The sequence below is a fragment of the Panthera pardus genome, unplaced genomic scaffold (genome assembly GCF_024362965.1).
Source record: "Panthera pardus isolate Hobbes unplaced genomic scaffold, ASM2436296v1 HiC_scaffold_2, whole genome shotgun sequence".
NCBI lineage: Eukaryota > Metazoa > Chordata > Mammalia > Carnivora > Felidae > Panthera > Panthera pardus.
Genome location: NW_026526765.1, coordinates 103,957,662 through 103,971,233, shown reverse-complemented (window position 1 = coordinate 103,971,233; position 13,572 = coordinate 103,957,662). Strand labels below are relative to the sequence as shown.

The 13,572-nt window shown below is 45.9% G+C and overlaps 1 protein-coding gene across 1 annotated transcript in view; it reads left to right on the top strand.

The window, feature by feature from the left end:
* Positions 1 to 9,295: 9,295 nt before the first annotated feature.
* The window catches only part of PIK3R1 (phosphoinositide-3-kinase regulatory subunit 1), an 86,395-nt gene continuing 82,118 nt past the window's right edge, over positions 9,296 to 13,572 (top strand). Inside the window, exon 1 of the mRNA XM_019463115.2 lies at positions 9,296 to 9,410. The gene's annotated coding sequence lies outside the window, so the exon portion shown is untranslated. The remainder of the gene's footprint in view (positions 9,411 to 13,572) is intronic.

Here is a 13,572-nt window from a genome sequence, read left to right as displayed (position 1 = left end):
TTTCTCATCTTTAAAACACATAGGAAAGAATTCGATGCTACACTGTCTTCCAGATATTAAATCGTTAGCCTCTATAACAACAGCCTTCAGATGTATGTGTATCTTTAAAAGGTGTGAGATGGACAGTCTTTTCTTCTTCCCCAGGTATAATTCAGAGCAAAGGTCAGCCCACTTTTTTTTTTTTTATCAAGAGCCAGAGAGTAAATATTTCAGGCCTTGTGGGCCGTATAGTCCCTGTCACAACCACTGACGCTGCCATGGTAGTGTGAAAACAGCCATCGACAAGAGAACTTATTTACAAAAATAGCTGATGGCTGGAATTGGCCTGCAGGTGTAGTTTTCACACCCCTGCTTTAGCAATGCAGTCTGGAACCAAGTTGCTTGAGTTCAAAGCTCAGCTCTGCCACCTACCCAACCTTTTCAGGCCACAGTTACCTCCTCTGTAAAATGAGAGAAATGATACTACAGGTACCTCATAGGGTGGCGGTGGTGACTAAATGCATTCACATGTGTAAACCACTTGAACCAGTGCTCACTTTATACTAAGTGCCGTTAACTATATTATTCTCCCCCTCGTCAGCTTCATTTTGGGTTTCGGCACAGTATTTTCCTGTCAATGAGCTTGGCCCAGCGGCCTCTTCTGCAGGGAGGTGGTAATGGGGCAAGAGCCACTCAGTGCCAGGTGAGTAAAGACATATCCTTGTAAGTAAACTTTCCTGTTCATGGAGTTTCCACTGGTGGACAGTCATAGATCTATTCACAGCTTCTTACCAGAGCAAAAGCACATCAATTTAGCCTGCCTCACACTTGCGGCTCTAGCCCTCACTTGCGTGATAGGCTTTGAATGTAAACAGAAATCGTCCTGTAGCCTTCCGCATGGTAGCCTGTTGGTAAGCCCGGAGGCTTCTGAACCCCCTTCCAGGAAAGAATGAATAAGAAAAAAGCGTGGCATAACAACCTCTGTCAAAGGGCTGAGCCTCGTGTTAGAGAAGAGAGTGAGTTTTTCAGATTTAGTACCACTAGCTTGTTAGTTTCATGCAGGGACTGGTGAGGGAACATTCTCCCAAATGAGAACATTAGGATACAGTTTTAATGGGGTCCAAGGTGGATTGTAGCAAGGAGGTATTGGTGGGCACGGGGGTCGTTGTGTGTGCTGACATTCGTTGTGAGGGAAATGGCTTGGGAACAGACGTGTATTCTTTTCTCCCTTTGCATTCCATGATTAAAAACAAACAAACAAAAATAGCCGGAATCGCCAGCTCCTTCGCCACAGAACTGCACGGTCAATTATTTTTTAGCAATTTCAGGTTGTTTTGCCTCAGATTGCATCATCAGCCTGCATAGTTTCCCCTGTTTTTCAAGTGGCAGGGTGCCTCAATTATGCACGAGTTTAGTAATCTTTTACAAGGGCATTGTTGACAGACCCACAAGCATGCATAAAAGTCGTAAATCTTTTCTTTAGTAACTCCACAGTACCTGTTAACGTTTGGCCAGTATTTACCAGGCCCCAGCTAAACCAGGATGGTGCCACTGAGACCACAAGCTACAACAGTGTGGCCGACTGGAGGAGGCTTAGGTACTTGTCATGATGCTGTCACTCAGCAGCTGGTGACTTGGAGCGTCAACTAAATTGGTAACGCAGAGACAGTTATCTAACCTCTCTAGGACTCAGTGTCCTTATCTGAAAATGGGAGAGGTAAGCTAGAGGCATAAGGCACTAGGCAGCTTTCTAATTCAGGATTCCCCAAAGAGAGAGACTAGGGAGGTCCCAAAGGTCTGAAATTCTCTATTGATGAGCCCAAATCATCAGAGTTTCTCTGTGATTGGTGGTCACCAATAGATTAGTTGATAATCACAATGGTTAGGCTGAAAGTTGCCTTGAAGTAGCACATCACAAATTCAGGATAAGGGGCACCGTGACAGGAAAGCAGGAAGGTATCAGCGAACAGTGAGGCAGCAGGGGCTGCCTCGAGGCAAAAGGGCCCCAGTGGAGATTTGGTTCTGGTGCTCATCACAGATGGGACCGGGTCAAATCACAAAGCCTTTCTCAGTCTGTCTGTCCATCTGTAAGATGGCAGTCACGACACGTGCTGTACCCACAACCCAGAGCCAGTGCATTTCACAGAACAGTTCATGTGCAAGCCCTCTTTTTTTTTTTTTTTTTTTTGGTGCAAGCCCTCTTGAAACATTGAAATCCAATACAAAAGCCATCGTAAACACAGCTCCCTTAAAGCAGAAAATAGAAGACATGAGTGCTTAAAGAAACTGATACACTGCACAACATCCTAAATTATGAGTAGTCGTTCCTTCAGGATGCATTTTATTCATAACTGGAGAAAGGAAGTGCTTGTTAGCATTATGATACATCCACCCACCAAGGATTTTGAGTGTTAAAATACGACTCTAACCAATTTTAGAAAAATGGGTACTGTCAGAAGACAGCCTTACCTGATCTAAAGTGTTTCCTTTGCCTACACAGCTTGGCAAGACCCAGAGAAAAGGCTGTGTGATTGGAGCTAGATTGGGGAGGCTGAGGGTAATGTGTTTCCTTTATTCTCCGAGGCTGTCTGAATACTCGGGCTAGGTTCCGTCAGAAGCTCTGACAGTTCTGGATCTCCTCCAGTGGAGGGAACAAAGGCTAGGGTTTCTTTTGAAAAATTCTTTCTGAGCAGCGAGATTGTCCAACACAGTTTCCTTGATAAAGGGCTCATTATCTGTCGGTGTGACTTTGCCCTTAATTTTTATGCTGGCAGGGCCAACACGAGCATATTTAAGCAAATCCTTTTACCCAGACAGCTGTAACAGCACCCTAACAATTTGTGCCAGGGCTCCAAACTTGGGTGTGGAATATAATCAATATGGGTTAAATTTCCAGTTATTTCAATCACCAAGACATATAGTTTATTTGCTTGCTTCTTATTGTATTTACACTTGGCACTTTTCAAATGCAAGCTCATTTTCAAATAAAAAAATCAATGGTAGAATGTTTCAGAATTGTTTTCTTAGCTCAACTGACACATGCTTATGGATCTAAGTGGGTTGCTTGTATTGGAGTAAGGTGGCTCCAGAAGGTTGGGAAAAGGTGATCCTCTGAGAAAGAAATCAGACTTAACAATTAACACATGATGTAGCAGTGTGTGTGTGTGTGTGTGTGAGAGAGAGAGAGAGAGAGTCTGTAAATGGTGATGCAGAAAATCTTGTATCACCCAAGTCTAAACAAGGTGATTAAGTTTTAGTTTCTAAGAGGCAAACCTGGAATGTGATGTTAGCTCAGAAAGCTGAAGGCTAAGTGTCCTGTAAGCTTGGTAAAAGATTTTTTTTTTAATGTTCTTTTTTGAGAGAGAGGAAGAGAGAGCATGAGCCAGGGAGGGACAGAGAGGGAGGGAGACACAGAATCTGAAGCACGTTCCAGGCTCCAAGTTGTTATGACAGTACAGAGCATGATGCTGAGCTCGAACCCACAGACCGTGAGATCATGACCTGAGCCAAAGTCAGTTGCTTAAATGACTGAGCCACCCAGGTGCCCCTGGATTTACCATTTTTGTACCTCCATTCATTAATTGCTGAACACTTGGCTGTTTCCAGCTTTTGGCTATTGTGAACAATTCTGTTGTGAACATTGGCATGCAAGTTTTTATTTGGGTCCCTTCTCACTGTGGTTTTAATTTGTATTTCTCTAATAATTAAAGATGTTTAGCTTCTACACATGAGTTTATTTGCCATGCACATATCTTCTTTGGTAAAGAGTTTAAATCTTTTGTCCATTAAAAAAATTTTTTTTAATGTTTTTCTTTATTTTTGAGAGTGGCAGAGCTGAGTGGGGGAGGGGCAGTGAGAGAGGGAGACACAGAATCTGAAGCAGCTCCAGGCTCTGAGCTGTCAGCACAGAGCCCATTGTGGGGCTCAAACCCACGAACTGTGAGATCATGACCTGAGCTGAAGTCAGATGCTTAACCAACTGAGCCACCCAGGTGCCCCTCTTTTGTCCATTTTTCAAAAATCTTTATTTTATTTATTTTTGAGCGAGAAAGAGAGCATGAGCAGGGGAGGGGCAGACAGAAGGAGGGATGATCCCAAGCAGGCTCTGCACTGTCAGCACAGAGCCTGTTACGGGGATTGAACTCATGAACCCTGAGATCATGACCTGAGCCGAAACTAAGAGTCGGATGCTTAACTGACTGACCCACCCAGGCACCCTGCTTTTGTTCATTTTTAAAAGCTGTTGTTTGTTTGCTTTTTTGTTACCGTCTTGTGAGAGTTCCTAACGTATTCCTTAAATGTTTATTTATTTTACTTTTGAGAGAGAGAGAGAGATTGATTGTGAGTGGGGGAGGGGCAGAGTGAGAGGGAGACAGAGAATCCCAAGCAGGCTCCATGCTGTCAGTGCAGAGCCCAACGTGGGGCTTGAACTCACAAACCATGAGATCATGACCTGAGCCGAAATCAAGAGTTGGACGCTTAACCAACTGAGCCACCGAGGTGCCCCTCCTAACGTATTCTAATACAAGTCCTTTGTTGGATATATGTTTAACAGCAGATGTTTTTCCCAAGATGTGGCTTCTTATTTTCACAACAGTGTCATTTGAAGAGCAAAACTTTGCAGTTTTGATGAAGTTCAGTTTGATTTTGATTTTTTTTTTTTCTTTCGTAGCTGTGTCCTAATTTTTAAGAAATCTTTTCTTCTAAACCTATATTTTCTTTTAGGAGTTTTGTAGTGTCTGCTCTTAGATGTTTAGGTCTATGATTCATTTCCAGGCAATTTTTTATATGGTGGGATATCAGCACCCAAGTTCATTTTTCCATGGACGTGGCTTTCCAGTTGCCCCATGCCTGCTGATGTTTTAGCACCAGTTGTAGACTGGCTTCCTGGTGGCCCTGTTGCTCTGTCCCCGAATCTGGCTTTGACTTCTTCTGACTCTGAGGCTCTTTCTGGAGAGTGCTTGCACACTATTGCTCTAAAGGTCACAAATCTAAGAATTTATATTGAGTTTCCTTTCAACTTCCAGGCTTTTCTCCCTTACTGAGTACCCTCTCTGTACCAGTAAGTCCATGAGCTGCTGGAGTTACCCCAAAATAAAACGTGGCCCTTGCATTCAAGAAAATAGCTACACAAACATTTGCTTCTATGTTTCACATTTTATCACCTCAACTGAGGTTTACTGTGTTGTAACTTTTTGAAGTACAGCTTCTTATTTCAAGGGACTTTGAGGGCAGCCATTGGGTAGAATGTGGCTGAAAACTACTGCACAGGTGGCTTATTCACTTGTATCTCATACTGGTTGATTTGTCGAGTCTTACCCTCAACAGTTGATGAGGATTCAGACACTAAAAGATTAGACAGGGATGTCCAGAGAATGGATTGTGAGCAGAGAACTCAGGGTATGTATGAGCGATTATGATCTGACACGTTCTCTGGGGGTACACTCGGAATGTTGTCACTCTTTGTAGGACTTCAACATGGTTAACAGCTTGTTCAGGCTCAGAAACACCAGACTGAGAAGTACAGTATTGGTGGCCTTAAGAATTTTCACTCTGCTAGGAAGCATTCCAGCCATTTTTTTCATGTTTCCCTTAACCTGTGGTTAACCTAGTCATTCACAAAAGTGAAAAATCTTAAGCTAAGTAATACAGGGACTGATTGCCACCCCCCCCCCCCCCAGAATTTCCATTATCAGGGCAGGAAAGAGGAAAAATAAAATTATTAGGCAAAACTCCTTAGTGTTTGGTGGTGCTCGTTTCTCACCCGTTACCATCTCTCAGCTATTGAATGCCTGCAGTGTTTGGTGCCATGGAGAACAGAAGATTGGAAATACAGAGGCCTTTAGACCAGCAATTTGAGATTCCAACAAGCTAGTTGTCCTCTTGGGTGTCCTTTTTTTTGTTGTTGAGGTCCACTTAATTTTATGATGTAAGGCATCATAAAACCATCAACCAGTGGTCATCACACTTATGTGGCCTAACCCAGGTTTCAAAAAATGTTGAATTAATTGCCAGCATTTAGTCATTGAGAAATGGCCCATAAAAGTCTGGGTTTCCAGCTCCTCTCTGAAATTTGGAAGGTTTGGTAAATTTGGGCTCACATTCCCATGTGGTGACGATCAGCTAAATGCTAGTACCAGCTGCTTCCTGTAAGACCAGCCATTTGTGCTCCAGTCTCTCCCAGCTGGCCTTCCTGATGGTACCTTTCCTACCTGGATCCCCCAGAGCAGTGGTTCTTAACCCTGGCTTCACAGTGGAGACACGTGAGTAACTATAGAGGCCACGGATGCCTCTGTTCTACCCACAGAAGTTTTGATATAATCTCTCTGGGCTGCTGACCAGGCACTGGGATTTTTATAAGCTCCCCAGCCAATGACAAGTGCCATAGCCAAAACTGAGGACCCCTGCTAAGACGGAACATTGCAAACTTTAAATTGCACATCAGTCACCTGGGGATTTCGTTAAAACGCAGACTGTGATTCAAGAGGCCTGGGATGGAGCCCGGGATGCTGCATATCTAACCAGCTCCTAGATGGTGCCAATGCTGCTGGTCTGTGCACCTCTCTTGGCGAAGTAAGGCTCTAAGGCATTTGTACTTGTGTTGTTGTTTGAACTCTAAACCACATCATTGGGTTTTGAGTCTAAAGGAATTGTGTTCTAGCATTCACATCACTGCAGTAGTTGGAGTGATGGGGGCCAATGAGGATATCTGACCAGTCTTCTTTGGGGAGGACACTTCTTCCCCAAAGTGGCTTGCTGTGGCCACTGAAAGCCTTTCAGGGTGCTGCGGGTCCTTGTCTCTGTTAGGTCTGACTTCCAAACCCCCTTGACCATCACCAGTTGTGCACATCATACCCATCTTCCTTTGGGAAATTGTACATCCTCTGACATTTTGAGCTCCTCAGTGGTGGCACCACCTGGCAGCCAACAGTTTGGCTGCTACTGATTGAACAGTGGTGTTTCTGTGCCCATTTGAGCATTTCAGTGCAGTGGTTTTCCGTCTGTTCCCAGCTGCCCTAGGCCTAGGGCAAAGGCTCTCAACCCCTAGTGTGCGCGGAAGACTTGGAAGGCTTATTTAAACAGATTGGTAGGCTCCACCCCCCTAGCATTTGTGATGCAGTAAGGACAGAGAATTTGCATTTCCAACCCATCCCCAGGAGATAATAACCTGCCTTGTCCAAAGGCCTAGAGGTTCCCTTGACCTCACCACAAGGCTTCTTGTAACAGTTACATTTCTGGAGTCCAGGTAAGATTTTATTTAGGAAAAAGGTTTATTTTTAAGTTTGATTACTACTGTTTTGTTGCCTTTTGTTATTTCATAGACAGCAATGGAAAATGAAAATATAAAAGCTAATGTTAGTGCTGTGGGGGCAGATATCATTACAGAGGAAACAAAGACTGAAATTATTCAGCTTATCGAAGAAAAGCATAATTTTCCTCCCATGGGACTTAATGCTGTGTGTTCCATAGGATGGAAAAAATGAAAGAATATACAACATAAATTGCTAAAGACCACCTAAAAACGAGGAAGCTCAATTTAAGGATTTCATGCTTTTTTAGGTTTGAGGGAATAGAACCCCATCGTAACAGTATGTAAGTCCCTTTCCAGGAACTCATCGTGTACAAAAGGAGAGGGTAGCTGGTAAGGTTTCTTCAGACCCAAGCCTAAAGGAAATAGTGCAAATATCACAGCACTTAGAGCTCAGTTTATTGGACTGGGTCAAGGTAATTCTACTCCAGGCTGAGACACCTCATTTCATTTACCAAGCTCAGGCAAACAATAGATGAAGCCCATCATTTCATAGAGTAGGTGGAAAGGATATTGCTTGGTAAAGTTTCGGTAAAGTGGATTCTTAAACATGTAGGTAGTTCTCTACTTCTCTATCTCCACTTTAAGAGACATGTTGGAATAATAGGTCAGTACCTGAAACCTAAAATAGAAGAAACTCTTTCCATTAGAGTGTGAGTCACCTTTCAAAATGATTTTATTTTCTGAGGATACTCAATTTCAGGATGTCCTCTACTTCCAACACCCAAGGAATAAACCACCAAATTCAAAGTTTGACACAAGTCTTAAGTGATGGTAAAAAAAAAAAAAAAAAAGAAAAGAAAAGAAAAAAGAAAAGAAAAAAAAAAAAGGAAAATCCTTGCAAGGGAATTGGCAAAGAGCTGTAAAAGGGCTTTAGGGCAAGCAGGCTGGGCGCGTGCAGATCTCAAAACTGCTGAAAAGAGGGATCTGCGAATAGATGTTTAAAAAGCGGACTCCTCCACGGTTTAATAAGTAAAGAGCAGAACACAAGTTGCTGGCATTCCATCTCACCCGTCCTGGGAAGGTCTGAACCAACATCAGATTTTTCTTCAGCAACTAAGTAATGATTCTTAGTGGAAGACTCTGCATTTGAAAACTAACATTTAAGAGACAGTATAATTTCATGTGAGCCTCCACTCCCTACCCGAGGGGCCGTGGTCCGCCAGAGCGACCTACATTTGCTCCGTCATGGCAAGGCTGGAAGGGATCAGTTAGCGTGAGCCCTCTTCATAAAACTCTCTTCCCCAGTCGCGGGCCCGCCTGGCTCCCAGCGGCGGCGGTGCCAGGCTGCTGGAGCTCGTGGCAGCTTGCGGGCGCTAGCCTCTCCGGCTCACCCCTTCACCCTTCCTTCACCCCGGGACGCCACGCGGATAGCGTGGTTTTTCCGCCCACTCCCGAAGCTGTGCTGGCGAGGCCGGGAATTGCAGGGCCTCCCCGCCTTGGCGAGCCCAGGAATCCGAATCCTCCCCGCCCTTGGCACTCCGCTGGGGCACTGGGGGCTCGAAGGAGGATAGGGGTCGGCTCCAGACCCTCCGATTAGAGACGCAGCCTGTTACGTCTGAAATCATCCCCCACCTCTCCCGGCCCCACCGCCTCTGGTCCCGGAGACACCGGCAGCTGGCTGTGCCGCGGCCTGGCGCAGATCCAGAGCGCTCCGCCGCGGAGCTAGCGCGGGGCCCGGCCGCCCGGGGCATCCCCGCGGCCGGGGGCGGAAGGCCGGCCCGGCGGCAGGAAGGGTCCGCAGAGCCGGAGCTCCGCCCCTCCGGCCGCCCAGCTCCAGGGCCGGCACGGTGAGTGGCGGCGGCCGAGGGCGCGGCGCCAGCGGAGAGGGGCGGAGACGTGCGCGCTGGTTGGCGCGGGCTCGGGGGCGGGGCGCGCTGGGCCGGGCCGGAGGCGGGGCCGGCGCCGGGCGCTGGAGCTGCTGGCTGACGGAGAGGAGTCGCGAGCAGCTGGAGCGGAGTTGGAGGAAGCGGCGTCCGCGACGAGGGCTGCGGGCTAGCGGGTTGGAGGCGCCGCGCTCGAATCGGGAACGGCGGGCGGCTCGAGGCCGGGTCGGAGGCGCGTCGGAGGCCGCCGCTGCAGCCTGGGCCCCGCAGAGGAAGGAAGCCGGCCGGCAGGGGAGGTAGGCGGCGGCAGCGGGTCCGGGTGTGTGTGCCCGGGAGGGGGAGGCAGTGCGTGCGCGCGCGGCTGCCGCCGTTCTCTTCCTGTCACCAGCAGCCGCTTCTCCTGCAGAGCAGAGCCGGGGGAGAGCGGGCTGGCCGCCGGCATCTCCGGCTCATGGCCAGCGTTTTGCGTGCTCCCGGCCGCCTCAGAGCTCCCGTTTCCCCGGTCCTCTTCCGAGCTGGCTCTAGCTGCACGCCGCCGGGCGCATTCGTCCCCTGAGTTGCAGGCGATCTCGGGCTGGTCTCCACCCCTCCGTTACCGCACACTTCTGAGGGTCCTTGCTGTCGCCTTGCAGTTTTCCGGGGTCCTTCACAGAGCGCCCAAACCGTTGCCTTTGAGTTAGCGGGAAGGAGCGAAGCCTTCCCCCGCGTCCTTCGGCTGCAGCCAGGGTAGCTGCTCGGGCCCTTCCCCCGAGCGGGTGGGGCGGCGGTGGTCCCCGGAGCTCGCCCCGAGCCCCCGCCCTCCGAAGTTTGTCTTCCTCCTCTTCCGGGGTGGGGGAAGTGCGCCTCGGGGCGGCTGGTCGCTGGGGCCCTAACGGCGTTTAGTGCCGGCCGGGCCTGGACAGGTTGTTGGAGGCATTTTTAACCGGGTCCTCCAACAGCCCGGAAATCCAGCTTTTTGTAGCGCGGAGCGAGAGTGGAGGGACCTGCCCAGCAATATGGAGCCGGCTAGGGAGAGCAAGAGAGTGTGGCAAGCCCGAGCTAAAATATCGTGGGGGAATTATCTGGCAACCGCTGCTCTAACACTCACTTCCCAAGAGCAGAAACTGCCCCGCAGATCGCAAGACAAAGAGAACTGGAAAGCTCAGGCCAGGCACTCCAGTACCGATACATACTTTGGTAACCTGAATTGGAGCATGAACTAGAAGGGTGTGAGTGGAATGGCTGTTACATGTTGAATGCAGAATGTGTGTGAACTGGATTTGGGGAAATTCTTAGGCTTCCCTGAGTGCTGTTAACATGGAAAAGGTCTCCCTTCCACCGTTAATCCCTGGTGGAGCTGCAGCACTGTTGGTGTCTGAGTATGAGTTTACTCTTTATTTGGGGGGGGGGGGGCGGGGGTTGACTTTGGAAGCGGTACGGGGTTGGTTTTTTTCTTTTTTTTCTTTTCCTGTTCTGTTCTTTTTCTCTTTGTCATTCAGTGCGAAGTACGACTGGATAAAACAGTTCCGGGTTTTGAGTGCAGCCTAAGATTGTCATTTCAGCGTAAGGAGGTTCAAGTTTTAGTTGTTAGGCGGGACTTTCACCAAGCTTATTGACCTAGGCATTTATCTGGAATTGCATTTTAATGTTTCATTAGCTTGGGTTGCGTTTTCCACTTTAAAGATGGGTAGGTAAGCTAGAAAAGATCGGAGTAGACATGTTTATTTCTGAGGTATGCTCTCAGAATAAAGGATCTTCAGGGTGCAAATAATTGGGAATTTGGGGAATTCTGCACAGAAGGCCGCAAATATTAATCTTAAAAAAGAAAAATAACCCCCCCCCACAGTTCCTTAATACATTTCACCTTTCTTGAAATTAACAGTTAAAACTCAGAGGATAGCTTCTTAGAAACAAAAGTTGCTTAAACTTTGGGAAGCAAGTGTTTTTTGGTTGTTACAAAGAAAATACCTTAAGAGTAATTCTTTTTTTTTTGGGGGGGGGGGGTCCCTGTAAAGTTCTAGAAGGTGTGTTTGGTTCAGAATCAAGGTTTAAACTGGAAAGGTCAGTGGAGGAGACCTACCTGCCTTACAGAATTGTTGGGTTATGTCACTGCTGGCCTCTTCAGCTTTTGTATGCTAGTTGTAGGCAGGTAGTAGATAGTCATACTTTTCCATAACAATGTATGGGTTTTTATGATTGGAAGGAAGTTCTGTGTATCTCAAACTGGCTTTCAAAGTGCTATGTGCATTTGCTTTCTAACTTCCATCTTGTTTTGGGACCTGTTCTTGTCAGTTGCATAACAGAACTCTGGTGCACACTGTCTATCTGCTGTTTTATCTGCTTTTGTAAAATGATGTTATCACTGTGTCTTTTCTCACGTATGATGCTGATAGTGTGAAAAAGCACTTCCCTTCCCATTGGTTAATTATATTGTCTTTTCTTAGCTATTTTTTGTTTAATTTATTAAGATCAGGAAATCCGCACAGCATAAAGTTGGTTTGGAGGAATGAAGTGGTACAATAAGTTACAGTTACCACATATTTTGGTTGTTGGTAGTGATTCTGGTAGTATGCGTTTATCTTCTGGAAATGCCAATTGTATCTCAGCTGATTTCTGAAGGGTTTTGTATCTTCAATGCAAAGATACACCACCTACCTACCCAAATCTTGTGTTGTTAAACGTGTGACCATACCTTTAATTAAATTCTTCCGTGAATGCCGTGTGATTTTTAAATTAGTGTGTTGGTCAAAATCTCCTTTTTTTCTTAGATAGTTCAGGGATCAGGTTCTAAAAAGGCATCCAGTCTGAAAGATTGTCCATATGCTCATTAAAACAGGAACAATTTCAGTTCACCTTTTATTGTGTTTGCATTTTGTGATTTTCAAAATGCATTTTATTGCATAAAGCGATGGTGAAGGAGCAGATTCAAAGAAAGTGATTTAATGGTTAGGTTAGATAATAGAAAGCTGAGATAATGGTTGCATTTAGAGTTTTGCTTTTAATTCTCTCACCTGTGGGGCATACACCATGCAGCAGAAAATGAGAAGTGTTTTTTTCTGTACGTTATACATTTTAAATAGGCTCCCCACAGATCTCCCTGTTTTGGAGGACACAGGGATTTGCCAGAGAAGGCAAGAGAATGGAGCCTCTTAGTAAAGCTCTTAGAAAATGAGGTTGCTTATCAGTGGAGGGAATGGCTTATCAATTTAGCTTTTTGCCTTAGAAGGCACAATATAAATTGTGTAACAACTATTAATAAAAGACTTAGGTTGTAAGTAATTTTTAAAATATCGGTATTATTTATTGCTTTTTTTCTCTGTCTCTTCCACCTATATCCTAATGTGATTTCTTGTTATGCTTCTGCCAACGCTCTTATTGGAATTACTTGCCTAAAAGAATGGCAATTAAAGGCCATTTCATGTACATTATGCCAAATGAGCTGAAAAATAGACTACATAATTACTCATAAACTTGTCTGTTTGGCTTATGTTGGTTTTTTTTTTTTTTTTTGAAAGGGTACAATGAGCTTAGCATAGCTTTTGCTGAAGAAAAAAATCCTGCTATAAAAACATCTTTGGAGATTTTATCTTCCCAGCATTGTCCTCCTTAAAGTAAATAAAATACATACCCACAGGCATCTGTAGTGAAAATAGTTTTCAGGTTAAGGATCACCCCAGAAAGTACTGAAATCACAGGAGTTTGGGCAAAGTGTGAGAAGACCCCAGCACTGTGCAGAGTGAGTTAATAAAGCGAGGTCCCTGGGCAGGCATGCCTTGCCCCTCCCCTCCCTAGCTGGACACCGGTGGTCCAGACCCTGGGAGGAGCGAGGGCTGCAACCTAAGGACGAAGCTCCCTTTAGTCCCTGGAGGACTGTGTTAGTGCCTGTCATCTTTTCTCTTTGAGGGCAGCTAGATCACCATATCCTGTTGGAGAAGTCTTGGCCCCTCCCTGGTCTCTCCAGAGCCACCCTCTCCCTCAGGCGGGGAGAGAACTAGGTGGGCAAAGTCCACCTGCTGCCTTTATGTGTCTGTCTGAAAAGAAGTTAAGGAGACAGCAGACTTTTATTTTGGCTAACTTCAGGATGCATTTACAAGGGTTTGCAAGCATTTAGAGGCAACACACACACACACACACACAAATTCCTAGCAAATTTTCCTGTTTCAGGTAGGAAGTGTATAATTGGAAGTAAGGGATGTTGAATACTAGTAGCCATAATAATAATGATATCAATGATAACATAGCCGCAGTTCACTAGCTATGTAACGTCAGGCAAATTATCTAAGTTTTCTGTGCTTGTTTTCTCATCAGTAAAATGGGGATACAAATTGTATCTAGGAAGTTGTAAGGGTTAAATGAGTTGATATATACGAAACTCTTAAGAGCTGTGCCTGATCCATAGTAAACACTACGTTGGTGTTAATTGTATTAAGCTCTAATTATCCAGCACAGAGCTTAGTACTTTATAGATGTAATTTCATT